This window comes from Rattus norvegicus, chromosome 14, assembly GCF_021556685.1.
Source record: "Rattus norvegicus strain SHRSP/BbbUtx chromosome 14, alternate assembly SHRSP_T2T, whole genome shotgun sequence".
Lineage (NCBI taxonomy): Eukaryota > Metazoa > Chordata > Mammalia > Rodentia > Muridae > Rattus > Rattus norvegicus.
Genome location: NC_141547.1, coordinates 40,965,305 through 40,982,949, shown reverse-complemented (window position 1 = coordinate 40,982,949; position 17,645 = coordinate 40,965,305). Strand labels below are relative to the sequence as shown.

The following is a 17,645-nucleotide window of genomic DNA, read 5'->3' as shown; positions in this document are numbered from 1 at the left end:
GGAAGGATGGGTGGAGAGAAGTTTGAAGGAAGAGGAGGAGACGAGAACAGGAGGGAGAGAGAGGGGGAGAAGCATGGCAGGACAATGGAGGCTGATGTAAAGATCTCGCTCTGTGTATTTACAGGTTATTATCAATGTTCTTAAGGGATAGATGGTACTGAGCTTTGTATGTTTTTTTGGGGGGGGTACAGCGAACTTTATTGATGATATTCAAGAGAGAAGGGAGGGCTCCCCAGGCCCCTCCTGTTATGGGGTCTGGGATGGAATTGTGAGGGAGACGCTCAGTGTTGGGGGCCGAGTTGGGATGGGGACTCCTCAGCAACTGAGGGCCTCTCTCTTGCTCTCAGTATCCTTGCTGGGCTGGGTGGTCCAGGGTTTCTTACTCCTTGGAGGCCATGTAGGCCATGAGGTCCACCACCCTGTTGCTGTAGCCGTATTCATTGTCATACCAGGAAATGAGCTTTACGAAGTTGTCATTGAGAGCAATGCCAGCCCCGGCATCAAAGGTGGAAGAGTGGGAGTTGCTGTTGAAGTCGCAGGAGACAATCTGGTCCTCAATGTAGCCCAGGATGCTCTTTAGTGGGCCCTCGGACACCTGCTTCACCACCTTCTTGATACCATCATACTTGGCAGGTTTCTCCAGGCGGCAGGTCAGATCCACAACGGATACATTGGGGGTAGGAACACAGAAGGCCATGCCAGGGAGCTTCCCGTTCAGCTCTGAGATGACCTTGCCCACAGCCTTGGCAGCACCAGTGGATGCAGGGTGATGTTCTGGGCTGCCCCACGGCCATCACGCCACAGCTTTCCAGAGGGGCCATCCACAGTCTTCTGAGTGGCAGTGATAGCATGGACTGTGGTCATGAGCCCTTCCACGATGCCAAAGTTGTCATGGATGACCTTGGCCAGGGGGGCTAAGCAGTTGGTGATGCAGGATGCATTGCTGACAATCTTGAGGGAGTTGTCATATTTCTCATGGTTCACACCCACCACAAACATGGGGGGCATCGGCTGAAGGGGCGGAGATGATGATCCTTTCGGCCCCACCCTTCAGGTGAGCCCCAGCCTTCTCCATGGTGGTGAAGACACCAGTAGACTCCATGACATACTCAGCACCAGCGTCACCCCATTTGATGTTAGCGGGATCTCGCTCCTGGAAGACGGTGATGGGCTTCCCGTTGATGACAAGCTTCCCTTTCTCAGCCTTGACTGTGCCGTTGAACTTGCCATGGGAAGAGTCATACGGGAACATAGACCATGTAGTTGAGGTTAATAAAGGGGTCATTGATGGCAACAATGTCCACTTTGCCAGATGCAGAGCACAAGGCAGCCCTGGTAATCAGGCGCCCAATACGGCCAAATCCATTCACACCGACCTTCACCATCTTGTCTATGAGACGAGGCTGGCGCTGCACAAGGAGATGCGGCTGTCTCTGGAACAGGGAGGAGCAGAGAGCCCAGGCTTTGTATGTTTAAGTGGGCAATTATATCTTATCAGTTAGATTTAAGATTATTGTGTTGTGTGTTCTTTTATGTGAGGGTTTGAGTGTAGGATAGTATGTGGCGGCTGGAGACACTGGGCCGCTGCGGCAAAGTTGGGATGTTTTTCCGCCAAGATATCTAGCAGAGTATCTTGGGGCACCGCGGTACTGGAGCTCTCGAGGTAAAAGACAACTATACTTTTTTTGTTTTTTATATTTTTACAACAACAGGCCACTGCCTGGCTTGGGATCCCAATGAAGCTATTTTTCATGTTCCAGGTGACTGGCCTAGCAGCTCTCTTCTTTAATCAGAGTTTTAGAGATGAAGACATGGAAACCTTCTCAATCAGAACAGTGCTCTCTGGGGCTCCTGTAAGAGTCTCTGACCCAGCCACATTCACAGTCTACACAGCAGTAGAGGGGCCTGCCTTCTCTCCATGGGGTGTGGGGGAGACCCAGGAGTGTTAATGGGATGCTGGCCTTGGGCCACTGGAGAAGCTGTGCAGCCAATGGCCTTGTTGGTCACTCTCCAGATGACCCCCGAGTCCTGGGAACATGCAAAGCAATAACCAGATACAAAGAGGACATTAGGGTGACCCTGATTCGAAGAGGGCTGTTCTCCATCACCACGGGCACAGTCACATCGCAGCCAACCTCTTTCTTCCAAACTCATCCAGTCATCCTCAGCTCCATCACTGAGAGCCACTGTCCTGTTCTAGCCCGTGACTCTATTTGTCAGTGCCTTAAGTACAGTGATGCAATTTCTAATTATGTAATTTATATGTTTGGATTCTTCACACTTAAAACGTTCATTTTCCCTTTATGTCTGAAGTTAAGATTGTTTAGTCACGTGTGGATTTTTTTTAATAGGGTAATAAATAGGGTAAGGTGTTAACAAGACTGCGGGCGATGCGATTATGGGTTAGTTGAACTTTTCTCCACTTCTCAGAAAGTGTTGCGCTTACAATAAAATAAAGGAAGTGTATTCGGGGCGAGTCTCCCCTTCGGCCTAGTGTTCTCTTTCAGTTTTATTCCAGTAGTGCACATCTAGTGTAACCTTTATTCTACGAAGTGCGTGCTAACTGAGCCTTCCATGTGATCTAGCGCGCTCTGTTCCTAGAATCATCTTCTGGTTTTGCTCCCAACTTTCTTCATGACAGATTAACTCTGCCGCGGAGACAGATGAGGCTCAGTACAGGCCTAGGCAACTTCTCATCTGAGACTTGGTGGTGATGAACTTGGGCCAGGAATCTGTGGGCAAGCGCTACCAAACCCAGCGTCAGTCTTCTCATCGGCAAAGCTTGGGCTTAGGCTCTGTGGCGCCAAGGGCTCTTCCCCGTCGTGGGTCTGTGAATCCTCAGTGTCTTAGGGAGCTACTCAGCAACCGAGCTCTCAGGTCCACTGTGACAATTTACCGACTTGAAGATCATGGTGGCTCCATGGAAGAGTGAGAACAGCCATTCCTGATGCTTGAGTCCAAAGAAAGAACTCAGGTGCCCTAACCCTGGCGGGGCTTTCCCAGAACATGTGACAGACATGTGACATGCTCTGAAGGTAGTGTAGGCCATGGTGGGATACAGAGGAGAGAGGACGGCCTAGGATTTATGGGCAAATGTGTGGAGGGGGAAACAAGTCCACTACACGAGGATGATGGATGGGAGACAAAAAAATCAAAAGCCACAGAGGAAACCTGAAATGCCTCTCCAGCTGCTGGAGTGCATCTCGAGCGGCCATTTCTCACTCCCCGTGCCCTGCAGTAGCAATTCAATAGCGGCTGCCATATATTCAGTGACAGTTAACCCAGACATCTTGTTTTTCTTTAATTTCTCTGGAAGTTTAAAGTAAATATTGATATTTTCTAAGATGTGAAACCAGTCACTCAACCACAATGCATTTCCACAAAAGCCAAACAGTTTGGTGCCCGGGCCTTGCAGAGATCTCTCTAATTGGATAAAAGGAGGAGGCCTGTGCTTTTTCATGCGCCTGATTAATTATTGCTCTGAACCCCTGGAAAACAGACATGGTCTGTGAGTGGTATCTGTTGTTTAATCGAGGACAGATGTTTCGGGGGAGACTTTTAAATAGGCTGAGAGAGTTACCAACTCTCGAGAGAAGTGAATCATTGCACTGTACGATTTAAGAGTAGCAAGCCAGCAAAAAGCAATTTTTATTAATGCTCAAAGTAGAGACACCAGAGCTGTGGTTTATCCTAAATCTCCCAGAACAGAGAAACAGAATCAAGATCACGGGGCTGAATGGCACCGACACCTACAAAGTGGTCCAGGCTAAACACCCAACATTACCCACAATGCCCTTCTGCCTTCACTTCTGTCCTGGCCAATGGCCTAAAGCTTAGTAGAGCAAAATGACAAGCCATACATTCCTTATATAGCAGAAGAAAATAAACAAAAGGGAAGTTTCCTTTTGAGATGCCTCTAATGCACCCTCACACCACTGACTCACACCACTGCCCGGGTGAAGTCACATGGTCACAGGAGGGAAGAAGAATTGGAGACAGTACTCTGGTAAGAACAGAAATGGAAGGAAGTATGGCTGTTTTAGAAAACAACTCGTGAGTGCTCACAGTGTTCAGATCTCATAGCCTCCCACGCCCATCACCTGTCTTTAGACTATAAATGCTCACTGTAGCATCAGTTCCTGCAAAGGTCCGAAGCCACTGTCTAACAAACTGTTACAAGACTAGAGGTTTAGAACGATAATTACTAGTCGTTGCTTGTACCGGACCGAGAAGCTGGCGGCTATGCCGCAGGATGCAGTGGCCATGACCATGATGCCCAGTCCAGGCCTTTGGGTTTGGTAGTGTGACTCCCCTCCATGGGGCCCACATCTTCCTCATCTGGTAGGCCGTCTCGGCCATCTTCTCATGACCTCAGTGAAGGAGCAAGCTAGGAAGTGGACATATGTGGAGTACCTTTCATCCTGGCTCAGAACTGGCCTCCTTCCTCTTCTCTTTATGTGCTGCTAGGCAAAGCAAGTCACATGACTAGTCCTGAGGCCAAGGTCCCTGTGAGGAAGCCATGTGTTATGACTTAAATGTGCAGTGTCCTCCAAGGCTCACATTTTCAGTGCTTGGTTCCCAGCCAGTAATGCTATTTCTGGGAGACGTTGGGAGGTGAAGCCTAGTTGGAGAAAGTACATCACTGGGTGGTGTCTCTGAATGTTGTCTTGGCCCTCAATCCTCTTCTTTCTCTGTCTCCTGTTTGTCAAGAAGGAAAGGGCATATTCCATGGTCCTGCTGCCCTGGTGTGACCAGGGACTGAACTCTAAAAATGTGAGCCTAGATAAATAACCTTCCCGTAAGTCGTTTGTCTTGGGTCCTTGTCACAGCACTGCAAAATCAGACTGGTCACCACAGCAAAGTTGTGGGTGTAGGGAGGAATGATCGATTGGGGAATCAACTGGGAATCTTACCCCACCTAGAAATAGAAGCCTCTCCTATGCTCTGCCATAATGTTAACAACTCAAAACTGGTCCAAACTGAACCATATCTTCCCAGATCATTTCTGACATTGTCTTTCTGTTCCTTTAGATAACCAACTAGAACAAGAGCAGAAGTTGTATCATCGTTGTGCATTCAGAGCCCAGATGTGCCTGACACCTAGGCTCAATACATACCTGTTGAACAACCAGACACTTGGTAAACAAAGGAAGCAGCAGCTTGCCAGAGTGGTCTGTAGAGACCTGGAGTTAAGTGTTGATTTGATACTGTGACTGGCCATTTTCATCCTTGTGTCTCCGTAAGAAAAATAAAAGCTTACCTATTGTTTTTGCATTCCCCGATAGCAAAGCATCACTTCCCATTTGCAAGATATCATGAGTCAAAAAAAAAAAAGCAATAAAAGAAAAATGATGGAGGCAAAGGGAGAATGTTGAGGGAAGAGCGGGTGAGAGAGATGCTGGGGGGGGTGGATTCTCAGGCTACCCTATTCATCACAGACTCTTCCTTTAAAGGGGATGACTGAGGGAGTTTTAAGTGGCTGTCCCCAGAGCACCCCGCCTGTCACTGACTATGTTGTAGAATGAGAGCCAAGTCTCATCTGGGGGGAGGCAGTGGGATAGGCCAGTTGCCTGGTGCAGTCTTGTCAGCTGGCTGTGTGACAGCCCTGGTGAGCCACATGGGACGGTGTGAACCCATTTGCACCTCCCTTCTGTCTGTGTTCAGTCTGGCTGCTGATAAAAGAGGCTCTCTCTCTCTCTCTCTCTCTCTCTCTCTCTCTCTCTCTCTCTCTCTCTCTCTCATTCAGAGCCTGCCTCTCTGTTCCACTGTCTCAGGACTGCACTTGATTTTTGGATTCCTAAAAATTGGATGGCTCCCTCAATCTGGACATTCCTGGTTTGTAAACCCTCCTGCATCTTCCTCTTCCCTCCTGTACCCTCCTCTCCCACCCACACTCTCCCCTTTCCTCCTGCACACTCCCCTCCCACATATACCCTCCCATCCCACCCATGACCTCCCCTTCCCTTCTGACCCTCCCCTTCCCTCCTGTGCTCCTCCCTTCTCCACCCACCCTCTCCTCCTCCCCGTTTCCCTTCTCTTTCCTTACAATGGACTAGTAAATGTCATCACTTTTATATGTCTAAGCTTTAAACCCAAAGGTGATGGTGTTTGGAGGTGGGTCTTTTGGGAGCTGATTAATTCACGATTTTGGAAGGGAGAAGATAACCCTAACCCTAACCCTAACCCTAACCCTAACCCTAACCCTAACCCTAACTCTAACCGTAACCTCAATCCTGTTCCTTCTACCATGTTGATTATGCAACAAGAAGAAAAAGTGAGCCCTTGTCAGAGTCAACTGGCGACTTTGGTTTTGGACTTTTCAGTGTATAAGATTATGAGAAGAAAGTATTGACTGTTTAGAGGTTGTGTGCTTCTGAGTTTCTGTTACAAAGGCTTGAGTGAGTGAAGACAGTCTTCTGCAGGTGCCATACTGTTTCTTCCGTGGTAGTCTGCTAACCTCTGAAACTCCAAAGGGGAAAAGGCCATTCCTTTTTGTTTCTATAGAATATTTTGTTGCAGGGATGAAAAAGGATATATATATCATATATATAATATATAATATATATATATGTATATCTTAGAACTGTCTTCATTTTTTAAATGAAGTAGCCCAGGGTGTTAAAATGCCTTCTGTCTCCAACCTTATAGACGACAGCTTCATCCAACAATTAGCAGCCACAATATCAGCCTCCTAGGGTTTATAGCAGAAAAACATGAATCTGAGTGCCCATCAAATCTTTTGATGCCATGTCTTTTAGCCATAAATCTATTCACAGTTGCCGAAGGGAGGGAGAGATCCACAACCAAATCTCTTGAGTTGCCCAACCATGCATGAGGGAATCCTTCCTCCACCTCCACCTCTACCTCCTCCTCCTCCTCCTCCTCCTCCTCCTCCTCCTCTTCCTCCTCCCCCTCCTCCCCCTCCTCCCCCTCCTCCTCCTCCTCCTCCTCCTCCTCCTCCTCCTCCTCCTCCTCCTCCTCCTCCTCCTCCTCCTCTTCTTCTTCTTCTTCTTCTTCTTCTTCTTCTTCTTCTTCTTCTTCTTCTTCTTCTTCTTCTTCTTCTTCTTCTTCTTCTTCTATTCAAAGTGAGCATCATGCCATCATCCTGTATGGCATCTACTTAGGCGCTGCTTTTAGGATAGAGTTTGGTCCACAGAAGTCTGACTCCCTGTATGCCCCATCTTTCTCTCCATGGAGTCACTTCTTGACAACATCTTCATTTCTATCTATCAACAGCATTTTCTGTTCCAAGAATATAGAGATCTCTGTGGTCCATTGGTGTGGGGCTTAAATTGTGGTCTGAGCCCCTGGAGCTGTTTTCCATTTTGTTAATTAGAAGATCTCCCTGTTCTGAGCCCCCCAACCCCCCTGGCCTTTCCTTCTCCTCTCTTATTATGAAACACCATTCTGAAAGAAGATAGATGCAGAAACACTTCTCCATTTGCGACCTAAAAACAACTTATTTCAGCAAAAGGATAGGAGGGAGATTTCATTGGAATGTTTCCCATTTTCTTTAACAGAAGTCGTAGCAATAAAAAAAGTTCTAGAATGCTTAGGGCCATTTCTTTTCTTCAAGTGTTTGTATTTGCTCTTGAGGGAGGAAGTCCTACGTCTTAGGCCCAGTGGACCCCATCTCTGGACCAGCCCATAGAGCAGGTAAACTTGTCTTTGGTAGAAGACCTTTGCCCTTGAAAACCTTGACTTGGTGATGGATGTTGTCATTAAAAGTCCACAGCTGTGCAGAGGCCCTCCTGACTGAATTATTGAGGGTCTATGCTCTGGGATATGTTGCTAGTTAGGTGACTTTGAGTGACCCTGTGTGACCTTCCCTTACTCCTACAAACAACCTTGCCCAACGTGCACAAGCTCCACATGCTAGAAATCTAGACATGCTATTTAGAGACTTCCTTTTTTTTCAGCTTCTAGAGGGTTCTAATTTGTGGCTTTTAAAATAATTTGGCCCCCAAGCAAGCATTATAGACTGGTCAAATCTCTTGGGCATTTGCTTCCTATAAATCCAGCTGTGCTTAGGTGAGTTTCAACATGGATGGGAGAGAGGATTTGTTTAGTTATGCTGGGCTGTAGGTACTAAATTGGGCCGTATTGTCACTTGTTTCTGGTAACATAAACAAGCCCACGGACTGCTCAGCCCTTGTCAGTGGTTGTAATCAGTCAAGTCTGCTTGCAGAGCCGTAACTCAGAAAGAAAAAGTCTGATAACTTAGTCTGAGTTCTACCTTTCAGGAGCCGTCAGTTCATACATCACCCATGACACAAAAAGGGCTTCATTCCCACAGAGCTGGCCCCAGAAGGTCTGTCCTGGTGTTAAGTTCTTAAAGACAGTATCTGTGCTAAGGACATCAGTCTCCGAAATTTTACACAGTGCCAGTGACGCTCTTAAATCAGCTTTGCAGGATAATTCCCAGGGTTCCTTCTGTTTATTTAGGCCAGAATGAATATCCAGGAAAGAAATATTTTTCAGGTCAATCTTTTATTGCCAGATCCCAGATATAGTATGATCCAGGATACACCTTGAACACAAGTCAACAGGGCTCTGAGGATACAGGTCCCCCTGCCTGCCATTTAGGATATAAACTGTTGCAGACAGACTCAGTGAGCACCTATTTGGTGGCAGGCATGGTATGAAGACCAAGCAGGAAAGAGTGTGGTCGTGTTCTTCGTCCTCTGAAGCTTACACTGTATGGAGATGATGAATCAAACAAATGCACAGATAGAAAACTGGAAGAAATGGCTGGGATTCTGGGATGAAAAGTCACCAAGACAGTGGTAGTTTGTGCATTTCTAAAAGTGAATGTGAATGATAAGAAGTAGATAACTGGACCAGAAGAAACCCAGCTATCCGCGTTGTTGAAGGCCGTTTGCTCTTATAGTCTCCACCCACTGGCTTAGTAGAAACCTGAATGCTTATCTTGCATAAAATCACGCTTGAAACCGGAGGGCAGTGCTTGCTTTAAGATCCCAAGAACTATCCTAGGGGAGTGGAGCAGCTTTATTTTAGAAGACCCGCACCCCCTTCCTAGGACTTGAGGGGTGTGTGCCTATGGGAAGAGTGACCCCAGATTACCCTCTGCCTGGAGTGGGGTACACAGAGTGAACTTTGTGGAGATGTAGGCTCCCAGTGGGGAATTTACTTCCTGGTGGTGAATGAGTCACCAGGGAGAGTTGGTTTTCCTCGAAGAGGCCAGACGTGTTGTTTAGCGCTGATCCCCAACTTAGGGGGACCCAGGGCACCCTCATGTCATTTGTTAGATGTCAGGATGACCTCATCCCTCCAAGTGTTGAGGTATGTGGGCTGGTTTCAAATGTTTAACTGTGCATAAAATTAATTTCACTTTAAGGAGTTTTGAGAAATTGATGAAGTCTCAGATGTTGTAAAATTGTTATTAGGTGTTGAATATTATAAGGGTCCATTTAGAACTGCTGTAATGTGAAAGGGTCTAAGTAGTTTCTTTTCGGTTGCGAGCCAACTCTTTAACGACTGAGTCATCTCTGCAGCTCTTCATAGTTTCTTAAGATATCCAAGTTGTTCAGGAAGGAAAGCAATCATCTCAGAGGAGGAAAAGTCTAAAAGCAAGTGAGATCTGAAGCTCACATCTGTACATCTGCTTTGGGGTTGTCATTTTTGAGAAATCTGGTTCCTTTGTTTACCCTCTGTGTGTGTGTGGTGGGGTGAATGAGAAACAGCTCACACAGGCTCAGGTGTTTGAACCCTTGGTCCCAGTTGAAGGCGCTATTTGGGAAGGTGTAGGATGTGCAGCCTTGCTGGACATAGCCTTTGAGAGTATGCAGCCTTGTCCCATTCCAGTTCTCTCTGAGTGTTTCATGCTGTGGTGGAAGATGTGGTCCCTCACATCTTCCTGGTCTGGTTCCCCACCACCATGCTATCCTCACCATGAAGGACTCTCATCCCCTGGAACCATAAGCCATAATAAACATCTGTAAGTTGATTTTGTCCTTGGTGTACTATCCCAACAACAGAAAAGGAGTAAGGCATCACTACTGCGTGCAAAGGTAATGCCCAGACAAGTTACAGTATGCTGGAGGGACAGGCTACGCAGGCTACTTCTCTGGATCTGAAGATGCTGAGAGTCCCTCATCTTCTCTGCCCTGAAGTCTGGCCCAACCCAGCCGTAAAATGCTCAATGACTAGTTCACGTATTCACTGTCACGTGCTTATTCCCTAATCCCTTGCAGTTGGGGTGTTATCTAGGGTAATAAGGAGGTTCTGTCCTAACCTAACATGACGGGGTCTTTATAAAAAGGGGGGCTGGACAAGAAGCAGACACAAAGGGAAGACGATATGATGACAAGGGAGAGCACCAGCTGTATACTCTTCTAGAGATGCCAGAAGATGACAAGGGAGAGCACCAGCTGTATACTCTTCTAGAGATGCCAGAAGATGACAAGGGAGAGCACCAGCTGTATACTCTTCTAGAGATGCCAGAAGATGACAAGGGAGAGCACCAGCTGTATACTCTTCTAGAGATGCCAGAAGATGACAAGGGAGAGCACCAGCTGTATACTCTTCTAGAGATGCCGGAAGATGACAAGGGAGAGCACCAGCTGTATACTCTTCTAGAGATGCCAGAAGATGACAAGGGAGAGCACCAGCTGTATACTGTTGTAGAGATGCCGGAAGTCTTCAGGGTTCTAGCTAGCATCACAGAACAGACTATTTCTCTCAGCCCTCAGAAGGAACCAACCCTACCCACACCTTGATGCTGAACTTCTAACCTCCGGAGAAATGAGATAATACACGGCTGTTTTACCTCACTCAGTACTTCATCATGGCAGCTATAGGAAACTCACACATTCACTACACGTTGTCTCAATTAATAGATCACAGACATGAACCTGACACCAGACAGCTTCCCTCCTTTATCTTGGGCTCCCAGGGGCCTAGAGCTCAAAGTCTTTGTAATTTCTATCTCGATCTATCACAATCATAATCACTATTTCTCTTGGGAAAAACCTTTTCTTAAATGCATTTATTCTATCATTTTGTTTATTCTTCAAAAGGTTAGGTATTAATATGTCCATCGTAAAGTAGACTAAACTGAAATTGCCCATATGATTAGTGATGTGACCTGGGTCTTAAGTACTATTCCAGAAGGTTCAGAATGCTGCACTGGGAAACTGAAGGATTGGACGCTATGTCATGCTAAAATAGAGAATTCCCTCCTGGGAAAGCAATCCTAGGAGGTTGCCGTAGGGGTCTGTGGATCCTGGCTGAGGGACTTACCCAGAATGGGATGCTAAGTATATTAAAGTATAGGTTATGTGGAAGGAATATTAAGGGTCTGGTCTAGGAATCTGTGCCAAGAATAAAACCATGTGTTTGGGACAATGTATTCTGAGTTTCACATAACTGACTTTCTACCAAATCTCTGAAACATATTTATCGTAGAACTGTTCAATGTACAGGTTTCCTGGGTCATTTTGCTACTTATAGCTGTTATTCAGTTTAAACTTGTGTGGTAGTGTGCTGTGTTTCTCATGTCAACAAGAGTCTGCTTTAAAATCACTTCCCATCCCAGGGAAGTGATGTATTAGCGAAGCTACTTAGTCCAGATTGGCAAGAGGAGACACTGAGGGAAAATGGGTAAGTAAGAAGGGTTAAAACCTCAGGATAGACAGGGACTTTTACAAATCAAAAAGGGGGGGAGTGAGAAATGACTCCATCGAAACAAAGAAGCCAATTTCTTCGCTGAGTCCTCTTACTAAGCCCTCTCAACCCCACTCTCCATAAGCACTCAAGGCATAGAGTTGTGTAAGTGAATACACAGTGTAAGAGCTTTTTTTAAATTAAAAACCTGGTAACCAAGATTCTTGGGGAAAATTATAATCATAAAGTTGGTGATGCGGTGATTAGTCACAGAAGCTACTTAATTGAGAATCAAAAGAGACCAATTTTTAAATTTTCTTGGTTTACAGATTTTCCTGAGATATTCTGCTAATCAGATTTCAATAGGATGCAAGTTCCAAAGAAGCTTAACGTGGCCTGAGTGGGATGTGAGGGAGACTTGTGAGGTCACTACATTGAAAAGCCCACTGTAAGCTCAGCTTCCCAATAAAGATAAACATACACTAGACTGCACTCAGTCTCTCGTGCTCAGGTTAAAAACGTGTGCGGGTATAAATACAAGTTCCAGCCTTCCCTCTCTTCATTATCATTGGGTTATATGACACTGGAAACCTTCCAATCTCAGTGGATGAATGGCAGCTTAAAGAACGTCAATTTGTGTATTCTTAAGTTACTGTAAGTGTGGCGATTTCCTTGGACTGTCTGGAGAGATGTTTCTCAATTTGAAAACTTTTAAATTGGCTCATGAAGAATAGTCTATCCTTAATTTGCTCTAAAGAGCGGGGGAATGGATAGAAAGTTAACTGAGTAACTGTCTAGCATTTCCAACCGAAGATGCCCATGATAACTTTAGATAGTATTTGACCCTGGCCTTGTGTTTGAAAACGATGGTTCCAAAGACATTCTGCCGACACGCTGCTTTCTCTCTGCCTTGTCCCAGGCTTAATGAATGTCTTACTGAGTTTGCTGAACTTTGTGTTTCAATGTGCTGGGAGACGAACTTAGTTCTGGGTTACCGATTAAAAGGTAAGGAGCTGGGAGCTAGTGGGTAGTTCTTGCTATTTGTCTGAGGGAGAAAAAAAAACTTTTCTCAAATAATTTTTTTAAAAAAAAATCATTGAATTGAAAGTTCTAAATTCTAGAAACTTCATTTTAAATGTTTTGCTGAGGGCAGGTACAAACCTTCCCAGTTAGTGGGAAGCAGCAGGTGACCTGAAAGAGAGTTGGAGTCAGGGTGCAGAACAGCCTGGGGTCTGTGCTGTAGAAGGAGCAGAGGTCCTCGCGTTCACAGATAAGCCCTAGGGAAATCTGGAATGCTAGCACACAGGGTTGTTCCTTCAAGGGAAGGAATGCTGTACCAGTTTTCTGCTCAGAAGGTTGGGAGTGGGTGTGTATCCTCTGTTGGTGACCTTTGTGCTGTGCGGCTGAATATCACACTGGATCCTCCCTAAGAACCTTACTGTAAGTTTATTTTTCTAAGTCAATCTATAGAATGTATCTTTATGGAAGGTGTTCCATGTACTTTACAAAGAATTTCAATGAGGTTACCTCTGATCTTTAGGTAGCTTACTTTGTTTCTCCAAGAGGTTTGTTGCACACATAGGATTGAAGGGATTAGCACCAGAAACTTTTTCACCAAATTGTACTGGGCGTCAATATGTCTAAAACACATTACTTGGGGTCAGATATCCAAAGTTTGAACCAACACCAGCTACTTAGTTGTGTTGAACTGAACAGTCTTCTTGTCTCTTGAGGAGCATCAATTTGCTGGCCATGATGCTCTCATCTTAAAGGGTTTCCTGGGAAGTTGTTGATGGTGCCATTTACCCAGAAAGAGGTGTTGGTGTTGGTGTTGGTGGTGGTGGTGGTGGTGGTGGTGGTGGTGGTGGTGGTGGAGGAGGAGGAGGAGGAGGAGGAGGAAGAGGAGGAGAAATAATCTTGAAATATCACATCTAATATCTATCTCATTTCTACTTGAGGGTAAGTTGGACCTCCTTCTTCCTTGAGCATCATAGCAATAAGAGTTCATGAGTTCCTTTCAAAGAAGTAGTCATGAGACTGTCTTGTCCTTTGCTCAGTGAAGTCGTGCTCAGAGCAAAGGAACCATGGGCTCTACAGTGATCCCACATCCTCTAATAGTAATTAACCCACCATCCATTTTCAGGCACATGCTTGTTTTAGATAGCTGTAGTGGGGTTCACTGTTGGCTCACCTGTGGTCTTTTAGGTTTTGGTGGAGACTAGAATTGTGATGGTGACCTTCCAAGCATAAACCATGTAGCAAGCAGGACACTCTCAGGCAAGATCAAGACCAAACAGCTATTTGGTATCTTCTTGATAACTAGGACAGGGACAGGGGAGAGGGAGGGCCAAATACCTTTCCCCAGGATGTGCGTTTGTGTTTAGGAAATCTGCACAGGTCTATCAACAGGGGTTAAAAATTGCTGCTCATCTTTCCTCACCATTGAATCCCCAATTACACAGTGAAAATGATCAAATATAACAGATAATACTAACATCCATCATTAGGACCATCTTTGTCCAAATTTCAATTAAAATGTCTTATTACACTTCTTTTCAGCCTCAAAAATCCCCCATATGTGTGAGGCAATAAAGAAATGGTAGACTCGGACTGGAGCGATGGCTCAGTGGTTAAGAGCACTGACTGCTCTTCCAGAGGTCCTGAGTTCAATTCCCAGCAACCACATGGTGGCTCACAACCATCTGTAATGAGATCTGATGCCCTCTTCTGGTGTGTCTGAAGACAGTGTATTCATAAATAAAATAAACAAGTCTTAAAAAAAAAAAAGAAATGGTAGAGTCTTCTCGAAGTAACACCGATTCCTTATGTCTCCGATCTCTTGCAGTTTCCTTCTGGGATTCTACAACTTAGGGAGCCTATAGCACTCTACTCGGCTTACAGTGTTTGTCGTTCCATAAAAGCCCAGACTGCATAGACCAAGTGAAAAAGGAAACATCGGAAATCAAATAATGTGATGGGCTGATCATGATGAGATAAATACTCAGATGGCACTGGCGCACAAATTCATTGGAAAGGTCACACCAAGATTGTCGTTTTCTCTCTACTGACCATCAAGTAAGAGGATGGCCTGGGCTGCACCCTGTACTTCTTAACTTCTTTCTTCTAGCCTTGACTCTGTGACATCTGTAAGAAGCATCAAGTCAAGAAAACACCAGCGTGGTAAGGTGGAGTTGGAATCAATTACCGGGCAGAAGTCAGGAGCTTGCACACTGAAGCACTAGCTCTACACTTAGAGAGAGGGGCTGACTCATCTCTACAAGGTGGGGTGATGAGAGTACACTCCCCTGTAGTTGAGGACCAAGTGAGGTTTGCGGTGAGAAAATGTTTGCCAGTGGAAAGTGTTGAGCAAAAGCCACTTGCTATTCAGGTCCAACTTGCAAAACGTAAAATGCTCTATAAACGTAAAATCCACAGACTTTCTCCACTTCTCCTGTGGGATTACTAACTTCTGGTAGCTACTGCAAAGCGTGCCCAAGCAACGAAATAATCTCATCATGACCTATCACGGAAACAGTGGGAGGGCACCCAGGCACTTAAGGACACGTTTGTCCTGACTTTTCTGGGCTTCACGTTAAGATGAAGCTTGCTGTCAGAAGGCCTGTGCTCGCCCTAACTGTTTTTCCTCACTCTCCTCAATACCTAAAAAGGATCATATAGTCCTAATTAGGCCTAGAGAGGCCTACAAAAAAAGCTTGCTTCCAAGAGCTTTGGATTTATGGACTGCAAACTGTAGGCTACTGTGTGTTTTAATATATGCAGAGAGACAATTAAGATAACTTCAGTTATGGTTTTAGGAAAGAGTCCGGGCAGCATTCAACTGCACATATAGCCTTACTCTGTCAAAAACAGAAAGTGAAATGACATTTTTTTTGAGTCAACTTGCTCTGTTAAAAGCAACCAACCATCTGAAAACACTCAATGGCTTGAACTAAAGTCGTATGAAGTTTTGTGATCCTCAGGAGAGGAACAAAAGTTTGGAAGAGAAGTTTAGCTGCCAAACTGCAGAAGCAGACGGTCCCTAAGGACGGGAGTTCAGTGGCCTACAATGTGTGAAGAAAATGGCCCAACTTCACTGAACAAAAAATGTCAGTTACAATCACAAGGAGATGCCACTGATAAATGGAAGTGCGTGCCAACACTGTGTGGCGTCCGGGTTCTGTGAAAACAGACACTCTCTGCTCTGTGGTGGGGATTGCAATTGGAACAATCTTTCGGAACAGCAATTTGGCCAGATCTAAAGTGAAACTTCTAACACCATCGTTCTGCTTCTAAAAACTCATTCCAGGAAATTTATCCTAGCTTAAAAAAATATGAACAGTAGTGCTGGAGTGATAGCTCAGCAGGTAAAGGCCCTGCCAGCAACCTAATGACCTGAATTTGATTCCTGGAACCCAAGTTGCAGAAGGAGAGAACTGACTCTGTAAAGCTCTCCTCTGACCTCTGCATGGACGTGAGCCATGTATCCCCACACCTCAACACACAAAATAAGTAAATGAATAAATGTAATAATTTTAATGTATGAGTGGAAATATTTATCATGATATTATTTGTTATAAGGATTTTTTTAAAGCTTCCAAATGTTCAGCAACAGGGGAATAGTTCAATAAAATAGACTTAAACTGTTGATGAGTAATATATATGCATGAAGTCTTTAAATTTTATTCTTTTGAAATTTACTTAATGCTTATTTAGAATTCTGTTGTTGTGATAAACACTGGAGCCAAAAGCTATTTGGGGAGGAAAGGGTTTAGTTAATTCTACAACTCTTGGGTAGTACTCTGTCACTGAGAGTAGCCAGGGAAGGAACTCAGTGCAGAAACCTGAAGACAGGAACTCAAACAGAAGCCATGGAGGTATACTACTCACTGGCTTGCTCCATATGACTTGCTCTGCCTACTTTCTTATATAACCCACAAACACCTGCTTAGGGCTTGTACCACTCAAAGTGGGCTCTACTCTGCCCCACTAGTCATTAATTAAGAAAATACATTAACAGATGTGCCTATAGGCCATTCTTATGGAGGTGTTTTCTCAATTGAGTCACTCTTTTCCAATGACTCTATCTTTTGTCACAATGACATAAAATTAACCAACACCTTTGCTCTCTTGTCAATGTGACACACAAGTGTATCACTCAGCCATAACCTTTCCTTTTTTGTTTGTCCCCAAGATTTCATATTAACAAGCATAAAATGTCCCAACTGTTAAAAGTCCTGGTCTTTAAAAACTCAGACATTCCAAAACCTCAGTGTTTTTAAAACGTAGTGTCGCTTTCATAGTTCAAAGTGTCTCCGAAATACCCAACCTCTTGACAGTATCCAAAATCTTTCTAAAATTCTAAAGTCTCTCTAAAAGTTCAAAGTCTCTCAACTGTGCACTCCCATGAACTCAAAATAGGTAAGTACATTTTTACTCCAAGAGGGAAGAATTAGGGAGTCATCAACAATACAGTTAACAATTTGGATAATTCTGTTGTTAATTATAATAAAAGACTATGTAAAACAGCACATAGTGTGGAATTCCTATCTGGGAAATGTGTTGATATATAGAGATTGAGAGGGAATACCAGAAAATGTCTCCAGTTTCTACTTCATGTTGAGGATATTCATTACTTGTATGCATCCTCTTTAAATACTTGTGTGCTTTCCAAATTATATATAACTAACATGTAAACTATGTAAACCATTATCATCAACCATTTTGCTTTCTAGGGTTTTAGTTATCCAAGGTCCGCTGTACTCCAAAAATTATTAGGAAAATTCCAGAAATAAAAAAAATACATAAGTTTTAAGTAATTTTATTACAATATATTGTTTTAAGTGTTTTTATAGTTACCCTCTTACTATGTCTAATTTAGAAAAGTATCATAGATATGTATATACAGTGAAAAAGGTATAGATAAGGTTCAATACTATTTGTGGTTCCCATAGGAACCTTTGAATGTAAGTCTCATAGATAAGAAAGAACTCACATATATATATATATATATTACCTTAACA

At 44.4% G+C, this 17,645-nt stretch overlaps 1 pseudogene; it reads right to left on the bottom strand.

Annotated features, from left to right (window-relative positions):
• Positions 1-309: 309 nt before the first annotated feature.
• LOC108352744 (glyceraldehyde-3-phosphate dehydrogenase pseudogene) lies at positions 310-1,402 on the bottom strand (annotated as a pseudogene).
• Positions 1,403-17,645: the final 16,243 nt, after the last annotated feature.